General features: G+C 34.4%; 1 protein-coding gene across 2 annotated transcripts in view; it reads right to left on the bottom strand.

The window, feature by feature from the left end:
- LOC119066137 (muscarinic acetylcholine receptor DM1) overlaps positions 1-12,181 on the bottom strand; it is a 59,461-nt gene extending 47,280 nt beyond the window's left edge. For both annotated transcript variants that reach the window (XM_037168428.1, XM_037168429.1), the window contains exon 1: positions 11,699-12,181. The gene's annotated coding sequence lies outside the window, so the exon portion shown is untranslated. The remainder of the gene's footprint in view (positions 1-11,698) is intronic.
- Between the last annotated feature and the right edge of the window lie 398 nt (positions 12,182-12,579).

The following is a 12,579-nucleotide window of genomic DNA, read 5'->3' as shown; positions in this document are numbered from 1 at the left end:
AATTTGACTACATTTAGACTGTGTCTACCTTGACAGAGCAATTGAGAGCTATAAAAACCATGTGTCCTGGTTCCTATTAGCCTCAGCTTTCCAATAGTACCAATCATAGTAGTAATACTGGCAAGCTGATTGCGAAAAAATAAGTCAGCTTCTAATCGCTACGAAAGAGACTGTTTTCGATACAAAAAGAATTCATGATACTGAATTCTTCGAGTAGCTGCAATATTAGCATATAATATGAAACTGGTTGCACACAATTGCTTTTGATCATTTTCTTATCGAATCTACCGTCTTAATTTTATCAAAAAATCAGTTAACAATAAAACCAAGTAAAAAAAAAGCTTCGAAACGAAACACATAAACGAGTTATGTCAGGAATATCGTTTGAATCACTCAATTCAAATTTTTTCAAAAAAAGTGTCACACAAAATATCGAACTCAATCATTACAAACCCAACGACAATGCATATATATGAACACTTAATTCAGTGCTGCCTGACGGCATTTCTATCGTTACCTAATATTTTTATATTTTTTTTTAAAGAAAAAGTGACGATACATTCGCTCAATATGATGGATATACGAAAATCGATGTGAAAAATTGAAAACATATCTCTTTCTGTGAATATTTTGTTATCCGTGTGTAATGTGTAGTAGATACTGAACAAAGATATAATATACACATCGCAATCCATTTATTTATATAACTTCTGTAATACAGGTTGACTGTTCATTGATACAAAAAACATTTTGAACGCAGGTGACAAGAACATCAATATTTCGAGGAGGAAAAAGAAGGATAAGAACGGAAGAAGGAAAAAAAACCAGAAGAAAATCACTTTTTTATATGAACAGGTGAAATTCGTTCGCATGATGTGATATATATCGACGAAAAATATTGAGTAAATTTGTGCACCCATCAAAATATTTTCTCACACTTATCTCCCATTCACGCAATCCCTTTTTCGGTTATCCACATCCATTTTCGTTTCTCTATAAATGTATCTTACATCTAGAGGTGTGCGGACTGTCGCCCGAATAAAGAATCCTGACCCGATCGGTCTAACGCGTCCTATTTTTGATCTGATTTATCTTCCTGATTTGTTTCGGTAGTCAGTGACGATGCACAACTAGTCCACATTTTGCTTTGGATTATACCAGAGACTGTCTTTTGACAAAACTTTTTCACATATTTTCTTGAATTTTCCAACAAAGACTTCTAGACTTCTCCAAATTATTGTTATTAAAAAAATGGAAAATTTGGGTGGGGCAATTGAAGCAAATACGGGAAAATGTTCTCCCAAAAATAGTCCCTGGAATACTCACTTATAGTATCCTGTGTCAATGAACATTGAACAATTTCGATTGAAATTGCGGTCGGGTTAAAAAAAAAAAAAGAAAATGAAATATTTCGAACCGCACAACTCTAACACATATACCTGTACGGTGTGAATTCGCAGAACATATAAAAATAATACATTTTTCAATCAAAAATATAAAGTGGTTGGCTGACATGGAAAAATTGACATAAATTTTATAAAAATATTATACATAACGGAAGTTGAGCTGGGATAAAGATAAGAAAATCTTTCATTTTTCTATTTTGCAATACAGATGTGTCTATCAACATTTGTGTCCGACGAATGGTACACCGTTTCTCACAGGTCTCTAGAGATAGAAAAGTTTGTGAACTCTTTTGCTTTTACTTCTGAACACATAAATATCATCTTTGTTAAATATAAATGCATGCCAACCGTAAGTCTGCAAATAAAATATTTATTATCATTTCAATAAAAAAAATCGTAAGTGGAACATTTTGATCTGTACTAAACTGAGATGTTTTCCATATTCAGGCGTACAAATCTATTTTCGATTGTAACGAATAAGTTAATCTTTTAGAGTGTTTATAACTGTTTATATAAATTAGCACAAAGCGAAACGTCTATTTTTTACAAATGACGAGAAACATCCTCAGACAGCTCATGGATTTTATCATTTTTATTACCAATCGAAAGGTAATTGCTATCCTTCGACTTCCCTGAGAACTAACAAAAACAAACCTAATATTTATCGTTACAGTCGCACTTCAAGACCATTTTTTAGTTGGAAATAGTGGGAAATATTCCTAAATAGTCCTGATGGATATCCTGATGTGGACTGGACATGATACCGATATTAGGCTTGCTTGAAAGGTATTTTCGAGCAGTGTTGACTGTGAGACATCACTCGGGATCATGGCAACACGAATTATTTGTACCTTTGATTTTCGTGAGCATTTTCTAATAACAATTGGCAAAGCCGATTTTAGGAAAAAATTCATTTAAATTGGTATTTTTAAGCTGAGCCATGATTTAGTTTAAATCTTTCAGAACTTATAAGGTAAAATCACTAAATCTTCTATTTCTTTACATAAATTTTACTCTTATGTTGCGAGAATATTTCATTACCCGAGAGGTCACAGACTACTCTAAATTGTGTGATGAACAATGGAACAATGACAACCATTTCTTATTTAGTACGGCATGTGTTCATAGAGATGTGACACCATTTCTCCCAGTGGTTAAACCCCACGTTGATTACTTATTTCATTCACTGACTTTTTCATCTGTCAGTCCAATTTATTGCCAGCAGTGCGGTGTACATACTGTTATTTTCCTTATATAGATATCGATACGACCCTATATCGAAAGTGGCTTATTACAACCCTAGCGACGAGAAGTAAATTGATATGTAGAATCTCTTACATGACTCCGGATAAACAGATGAAAAGTCTCGTTTTTTGTGTTTATTGACCTCAGCATTGCCTCGGATCAACAAAAACACACGAAAACGAAACTATTCATCTGTTTATTTTTTGTTGTGGAAAATACTATTCCGAGTCGTTTTGTGAGTAATAGTAGCTTCAAACCTCCACTCGTCCCATCAGTAGATTTCCGAGCAAGTACGTATTGTATTTCATCAATGATTTTCAATAACATCAAACAACCGTAATGACACCATTACGTACCTGAAGCTTGTAAAATGAACTACGTAATTGCTTGGACATCGTTAATTTGACTAGTGCGATTCAAACATTCCACTCCTCAAAATGAAAACGTCAGAACAATGGAAAAATGTACAATTTTAGTGAACTGAAGCCAAAACTCATCATTTATTTTATGTTGCTATTTTCGACACCATCTGATAGTATATGACTTTCACGAGGGATTTAATAATATCTTATTTTCAGAATTTTTAATTTATTGTTTATCTTGTTTAGCAATTATCGAAATCAAAAACAATGTCAAACACAATCAATAGCTGCTGCATTAGATATATTGATTCTTGCAAATTAGGTTTATGAATAGTATTAGTTTATGGAAATTTAAATCAGCTGGAATGCTGATCGAAACAAAACAGTTTCTATAAATGTTCGTCAGGAAAACTTATTAATTTAGAAACTAATTCTCGAAATCGTGCTGTTCGTTTTTGATATTTCAAAGAAATTTTCTGTTAGAACTGGAACTGCTAATATATCTACTATAAGCTACGAATCATGACCCCATTCGAAAATGGTACTTTTCAATTAACCCCATGAATGGTTTGAGTGAGTGTATTGGCATTATAAATTCCACTTATACCAACTGCGAAACAGTCCCACCTTTGAAGTGCACACTCTAATTAAATTATATCCCATTGAAAATTAAGTTTTCAATAAATTTATAACACAATCGGGACATTATAGCAATCCAGTTACCTTTGCCAGCTACTTCTCGGTAACTCGCATAACATTTGCAACACAGGTCCAAGCATGTAACAAATTCCATGAAAAATTGTTTTAGTTTTCCGAATCCAGCAAAGTTTGGAAAATGTTTTTGTATTCCCTGCACACAACCATAGTTTTTGGTCTGCACACAATATATGTGCTATATGTGCTATGTGCTACACCGTATAGCAGAAACTTTGGTCTCGTTCGAGCGGATATTTTTAAAGAGCTAGTATTTTTCACACATAAATTTCTTCTGTTTGGGGTGTGTAATATGGCAACATTTATTACGTTGTGCACCATGAATTCAAAAAGCTGTGGTTATGCTGTCCGGGAAGAGATACTGGTCAATTAGAGGCAGAAGTAGCTACCATTAGGTACATTTCAAAATTACAACATTTGAATTCGTTATACGCAAAATATGGTACTAATGGACTCGACAACCTGACTCGCCAAAAGTTTTCAACTATTCGGGGCATTGGGGTAGCTATTTGCAATACAATTACTTTGCAACCTCGAAACATACATAAAGATTCTGGGCTACGAAAAAAACAACACAACAAAACCAATCGATCGATAAGCTTCGATAGGAATATTCCCTCCCAGCATTTTAATGGGAGAGATACAACAAATTTTTATTAGATTTTGCAAATTCGTTTTCAATACATAATCATAAATTATTCATTTCAATAACAACAACGAAAAAACGAGAAAAATAATCAGAAATAGATAGAAAGAGGCAGTGAAGAATATGTAGGAGCAACGGAATCAAAACACGATAATCGTGCGGAAATATCACATACACACATTCATAATTGACAAGTCAATGAGATATTGAACTTGAATTCGTTATTAACGAGTCACGTCTAGCCAGCATTGTCCAGGATATTGATTTGGTTTTTTCGCATAAAATTCCAAAATCTACAACCCAGTCCCGACCATTTCTGGAAAATGGAGGATTTTGTCATTTTAAATGATCGCATCTCACCGAACGTTGGGTGTCAGCTTATTCAAATTAGAATTTCGGGGCCGCACAACCTATCCAAATTAACACAATGTGAAAGGGATCCCATAATGTCTTTCTATTAATTTGTCACCTGTCGTAAAGGTGTAACGATTTAGAGGGGAGAAAAAAAATGCGATTTCATTATTTCGTCTCCAGTTTCATAATTTTCAAATTAAATAAACCCTCAGACAAGATACCTTTTATACGTTCATCCCGAATGGTCCCTGCAAAAGAAACACTCCGTCTATATGTCCAAATGCGTATTATGCAGACCTTTGGAAATCCTATAAAATTCAAAAGAAAGAAAGAAAATCTACTTCATGTACACACGTAATACATCATAAATGCGAACGAACAAACATTCTATATTTTTGCTACGAAGTCAGGTTTGTTTGTATGTCATGTCACATGCTATTATAGCGCTTTGGATCGACAAGTAAATAAACGAAAGCTGGCCCCTAAATACGGGATAATGGAAATGTATTCTTTCAATTGTAATAAATGAATATTGTCGGAGTCTTATTTCAAAAACATTTTTATCTGGAAGAGACCATACCGTCTCTGATCTAATTTCATTGCACTGGCACCTTCAATAGCAAAAAGAAAATCAATGAAAGTCTAATTTTGGCATTATAATCGACTTTCTTCTTTGGACACAATACCATAATAGCCCTATTATGGTAGAGTCTACTATAATTAACCTAATCATGATATACTGTCGACTATGATAACGGTAAAATTCGCGTATGTTTTGGCAAACGCACAAGGGAAAGAAGAAGAAATCGTTTTCGGAAAAAGTTTGTTTTCACCAAACTGTCAAAAACATATCTGCATAAAACTAGTGCTATCCTCTACACAAACTTAAGCTTTTATCTGCACTTGAGGTTCGGAGACAAAAATTTGACTGTAAAGCTTCTCACTTTGTTTCCATACCTGAATAGATTTCCGGACCAGGGCATATTCTAGTGAATTAAATTTCCAAAAAATCTGACTTCTCTTATAAATAATATAAATCGATTTAGCTTAAGGCCCGTCATTGGGAAATGACAGGACAGTTTCCCGAAAATGTATGGAAAATTTTATCACAAAAATTCACCGAAAAAATTCAAAGAAACTCACCCATGATGCTTTCCATTGTATTCGGGCATAGCATGCCTTGACGACCATATTTGCAAGGCTGTATACTTTGGGAAGGTCACGCAGATGCAGATACGCGGGTTACACACCAAGGCTGTATACTTTGGGGAGGTCACGCAGACCGCCATTTTATTAGATACGCGGGAACACACCACTTCTGATGATTTTACATGTAAAAAAATTCACCACATCATCAAGACGACGAGAATCATCAGAGTAGGTGAATTTTTGTATGAAATCGGCCATTTTATCATCAACTGTGGTGTGTAACCCGCGTATCTGTTCTGCGTGACCTCCCCAAAGTATACAGCCTTGTTACACACCACGTTTCATACAAAAAATTCACCACGCCATACAAATTCAATTTTGGTGAGTTTGTTTGTATGGAAAAGGTGTTATCCCGCGTATTTAATAAAATGGCGATCTGCGTGACCTCCCCAAAGTATACAGCCTTGCATATTTGAACACTAAACACTTTTTATTCGATGCAAAAACAAAAAGTTTTTTTTTGTTTTGTCGCTACAAAAACACAGAAAATATTTCGATACAACTGTGATACTCCGCTAATATAAGTAATAGAATGAATGTTTGCTGTGTTCACTTCGGCGGTAAAATATTTTCATTCAAAAATAGGTCCGAAACTTCAACGATGGCAAACATTTATTAAAATTGTAACCTCTCCCACTTCTTTAGTAAGCTAACAAGACTTCGCTGAGTCTAATCATGCCAACTCTTTGAATAAAAATATCGGCTGAGGTCGAATAATTCTCCGCTGAGCTTTGACAAACCTCCGCTGAGCTCTAATAATTCTCCGCTAGGCCTCAGTAAGAGTCCCTCAGACCTTAGCACGTTGTAGTAAGGCAATGAAGCTAGGCGAACACTCAATAAGCATCAGCGGATACCGAATAATTGTTGCTATGATTTAATAAGACTCCACTTGGCTTTGGCAGATCTCCGCTGAGTGTCCCATTCGCTCCATTAAGCCTTCCTGCAACTTGCTTAGGCCTAAGGGACACTTCCTGACTTCTAGCGGAGAATTTTTAAAGCTCAGCGGAGGTTTGTTAAAGCTCAGCGGAGAATTATTAGAACTCAGCGGAGAATTATTAGAACTCAATCGATATTTTTATCCAAAGAGGTGGCATAATTAGACTTCGAGAAGTCTTCTTAGCTTACTAAAGAGGAACGAACATTTATTAACGCTCAGCGCAGTCTTACTAGATGTTAAATTTTTAATAAATGCTCTCCCATCGTTGAAAGAATGTCCGCTGAGCTCTCGTAAAGCTTTAAAAAATGGTCGATGAGCATTATTAAATGTATACGTTATACTTTGTCAACTGTTACATGATTTTTATAATATGTCCGAAGTCCGACACTTTTTTGAATGAAAATATTTTACCGCCGAAGTGAACACAGCAAACATTCATTCTAGTACTTATAGTAGCGGAGTGTCACAGTTGTTCCGAAATATTTTCTGTGTTTTTGTCGCGACAAAACAAAAAAAAACTTTTTGTTTTTGCATCGAGTAAAAAGTGTTTAGTGTTCAAATATGCCTTGGCGACCTAAAGAGACTATGCCCGAATACAATGGAAAGCATAAGAGGTGAGTTTCTTTGAATGATAAAATTTTCCATACATTTTCGGGAAACTGTCCTGTCATTTCCCAATGACGGGCCTTAAAAGCATATAAAACAACTAAAAAGACAATGATTTTTGGGAATTCAATTCCCTTAAAATCCATACTGGCTAACTAATACTCCCCACTTCGGCACGTGAATAACTCTTGAGCTGAAGACATGCACGCGATCTTTCGCTGCACCTCGACGATAATTACACGATTATAGTCCTGTGAAATAATACACAATGGGTGCCGCCTAACAAATAACAAAAACGACTGAAAATTTCCCAAAAAAGAAGAAAAACATATTTTAAGATTTATTAACAACAGAACATATTGCTATTATGTATTTAATATCGCTGTGTCTGATGAGTGTGTTTCATTACACAATATTATATATAGATGGCCCATCATAATATTTATAGAGGTAGCTCGTACTTCTTTATACAATTTCCAGAACTTTTATTATATGGCCCGTGTCAAGAGGAGCAATCTCACAATTTCATTTCCTATATTGAACATTATTATGATCGAAAAGTTACTTTTTATATTATATTCTATATTATACAATGTCATATCAGAATATTTTTGCTGTCATAAACGGTGAATCGTCCTCTCTATAATATTATCAGCCAATTTCATTTCCATTTCGAAAATAACTTTAAAACGATCGGCTTCCTACTGTCTGTAAAACGCTCCAACCATGTTCTATATGTCAACGAAAATGTGCTCCCCGTTTTCAAAGCGACTGTGAGAAAAAATAATTTTTAATTTCCTATTCGCCCTCGTAACATAGAGAATATTTTTTCATATTTTTTTTTATAATTTTTCTGGTTGATATCTTTTATATTCTTGTTTTTTATGTGTGCAAATATATCCTTCGTCGTATTTAGAGTCATATGAGTTTTGTTTATTTTATTTTATTTTTTTCGTGTGTATAACACAAGTACACATATCCGTTTCGAATGGTTTCAGTTTGTGTGTTCGGGAAAAGTTTGATATTGTTCGGGGAAAATGGACACATTAGTGAGATAAAAAAAATCTTATTTTATACTCTTAGGAGACAACTTTCCAGGCTAATGGTTCGGTCATCATAATGTGTACGATATAGAACCCAATGTCTTTGCCCAGAATACGAGAATTCCGTAGGGATCGTCCATAAAATTGGTCCTCTTTTTCGAACAATTTTCGGTAATAATAATATGGCGTTGTAATAGTGGCTCGTATCAAAATTATTGGAGAAATAGAAGAAGGAAAATGTTTTCTTATAAGTTGGCCGGAGTTTAAGGAATCGCTTTAACCTGTCTCGATAACTAGGTAGAACACGTCCATTGAAGGAATTAAAGCAGAGTAGAATGTAAATCCTAACAGCCGTAAATTTTAAAAGACATCAACACATCGTCCTCCTTGACAACAAGTGAAAAATGAAAGCCAATAACCATGTATGGAAATAGATGAACTCATACCTTTTAAGATGTTATTAAAAAAAATATAACTCGCTCCGCTCGCAGCAGTAGTCGAAGCTCTTTAGTTGTCAAGTAACACAATTTTTTACCACTGAGCAACTTGCTGCAAAACATCTTCAAAAATGTATATTTCATTACCGAAAATAAGGGCGCACACACAACAAAAATAGGAGTCATTTTGTGCAAAACATAGCACAATGATTTCCACCCCAGTCAAAAATCAGACATCTGCTATTGAAAACGACGACAGAAATAAGCCATCAACTCGAGTTAGTTTGTCTTATATAGCCAAATGGATGTTAAAACAAACGAAATGCAAGATTCATGATCTTTAAGACACTTTAAACAATCGAAGTAACAGATTCGGTTGTTACTCAATATTCTAAAAATTTTGAAAACATAGACGACCAAATACTTTATTATATGTTAAATCATCATTAAAGTAATAGATTTCAGGTTGAAATAAGTGATCAGGTGAATACATATATATTTAAATATTACTATACAAGGATAGGAATTTGTTATTTCGTATCATACTCATAAAGTCATTTTAGCTAATTCATCATGTTTCACCCCAACAGAGTAAATTGTAAAATAATCCTTTTCTGTGTCGTGGTTTAGCTGGCGCAGAAGACTGAAGATTGGCAACAGTTCCACGAGTGTTGTTTGACTTTATACTCAGATACTTTCAAGATAAATACTTTATTGATATGAAATATTTTTGTAGCCACATCAATCGGTTAGTTTTGTCAAAGACTATGTGCAGCAGTCAATACAATTTTCTTACTTACACTGGCTTTAAAGTTCACTTAAAATATATTTTGACTTCGAGTCATTAGCCTTAGGTGAATGTTGTGCACATTGTTCTAAATGAAAAATCTAATTTGGACTTGAACTGAATAGGGCTTGTAGAGTATGTGAAAAATAGAGTTTCTCCGACGGGAAGACTACGCGAGCAAATATTGGGACAAGTGCTATTTGCTATTGGTGACCGAAAGTTGGAAATAGTACGCCAATAGATACAATAGACATCCAATGGAAGAAGGTTGAAGAGAGTTTGATCGTGTAGTTTTCCCTCAAGTTTCTCTAATGTTGTTTTGCTATTTCTAAAAATAATAGTTTGACTAAATTATAGATGAATTCAAAATCATTTGGTTGCGCGACAGACCGACTCCGATGCTCAATTTTACAGCATACAGATTTCTATTAAGCCATTCCAACGCAAGCCGCTCCATCTTATTTTATATTAGTTAGTGTCTTACTGACTTCACCTCCTCTATAAAATTACCATAATTACGCTTTGTATTTACTGTTGCCTTTAATTTATTATAATTACGCAAATGAAATACGCAAATACAACCTATCCCTTTCCCGTCATTTGCTATGATTATTTCAATGTCGTTTTTTTTAAACTCCTAAATTCTATGTCCTGTATAAATAAGGATACTTGAGAAAGAAACGATTAATAAAAGTGTTCTCTGTTTGTAATTGTAATAATTAGCATTGGTCAGATAAATTTTGAAAGGGAAGCCGATGAGTTCTGGTTTGGGTGATGTCTTCGTGAAAAACTGGCATTTAACATAATGAAGTAACAGATTTTGCATCAAACTCTGAAGAATAGTTTACATTCATTGGAGGAACAGAAGTAAGATGTAGACTGAAAGTTAAGAGGATCACAATGCTCAGTGAAAAGAGTCCTGCCACATACATAAGCTTCACAGCGACATGCAGCCATCTGAACCATTTTGCTGTATTGCTACATGTTAAATGAAAAATGCTACCCCATCTAAATCCTTTCTGCAGCAAATCTTGTTAAATTGTGTGTAGTTTGTGTCGATTTTATATATTCAAACAAATCTACTTATAACTTTAAAAAAGGAGACAAAACAAAGAGATATGTGTGCAATGGCAAATTAAAACGAATTGCTGGACTGGAATAAAATAACAAACGCAAACAGAATATTTGTGAAATGGGGCTTATTGGTTATTGATGTGAGTGAAAAGTTTTGTGTAAAAAAAGGCCAAGTGAAAACACCTTTGTCTGTATAGGTCGTAGTAAAAAGGACATATACATATAGATGTGAACGTAATAAATACGAGGTCAACATTGAGTTAAATCGACGAAATATATATGTAGGCATTGTCTATAGTATCGTTGTTGTTGTATGCCATTGATATTGACTGGTTTTGAGTTTATATTGCTGTTTCTTTGCTGTTGCTATTTTATTGTCGAGAACGACACAACTTGGGGATTGTCCATTTACCCATTTATTTAAAGAGATCAAGATGAAAATTCCATAGGACATATTATCCCCATAAGCTCCATCGGAAAATATATGTGTCACATTGTCTGACTGAATGGTGGGTACATAAATTCCTCACACACTGTACCACGTATCAACATCAATCACATCATAATGGGACATGGAAGCTGATATGATTACACAAAAATGGTTTTCTTTGGCAGATTAGTAAGTTTTTTTTGTTGTGATATTTGTGCTCGTCTTCCCCTCCCCTCAGTAGCTCTCGTCGCTTATAATATATTTATGATATATTTAAAAAAAAACCCAACCATTTTTCGTACATCATGATGGATGATGTCGTTGGTGGTTTGTTAATAATTATTTATTAAATTCAAGTGGAAAATATGCTTCAGGACCTTCAGGACAAAACGTACAACTAACAAAAATTTATTTTTGTGTATGTAATAAAAAGGAAAATGTCATTTACTTAGATATTAAACGATGGGTTTTCCATTTCCAAACCAGCACACATCCATGGAAGAGACTAATCGGTCTAGTATACAAAACACAACATTCGAAATGTATAAATATTTTCACGTCGAAATCGTATGAAAAATTGGTATACAAAAATAACACCACCAACTGCACTAGTATATAATAAATACGATAATGTAGCACGTATCGCACCTTTTTTTTTGGTTAAAAATGAACAACAAAATACATTTTCCGGACTTATACGAAAATGGGTAAGGTACAATCAAAAAAAAGTGTTTTGTTAATGGAAATTTTCAATGGAAAGAAGGCTTTCACTTGTCAACAAATCCCGGTGTAAAGCAAATATGATTATCGTTTCAATGCACCACCGAAACTGAATATTGTTTTTGTGTCTTTATCTCAATTTAAGTTCTTTTTTTGTAAAAAAAAATCATTTTTATTCGATTCAAAATTTCCAAATCACTTTTCTGTTCAAATACTCGTCCGGGACTGAAACAACCCAGAGCAGCAGGACTTTGTAGTGCCTATATATATTCAATTTTTTTTTTGGGGGAAGAAAAATGGTGATGTTCGTTTGGTACTCGGATGCTGTCTTATAAGCGTCGGGGCGCGTCTGTCACGCCAGCGCATTGCCGACCAAAAATTCATTGTATTCGATGTGATCCCATATATGTATACACATATGGATGAGCGGGCGTGTATGGGTATGTGTGCCATTTGAATAGAATAAAACTGAATGATTTTGTGTGCTTACTCGTTATAAAATGATTTTACGGTTTGTAAGGTTGCACACACAGAGATGAGTAAAAGCTTTTCCATTGTGTAGCCATTATCGCCTTATTTATATAGACTGGGCGACCGAGAGAAGAACAA

Source organism: Bradysia coprophila, chromosome IV (assembly GCF_014529535.1).
Source record: "Bradysia coprophila strain Holo2 chromosome IV, BU_Bcop_v1, whole genome shotgun sequence".
In the NCBI taxonomy this organism is placed as follows: Eukaryota; Metazoa; Arthropoda; class Insecta; order Diptera; family Sciaridae; genus Bradysia; species Bradysia coprophila.
This window is presented reverse-complemented; position numbering and strand designations above follow the sequence as displayed.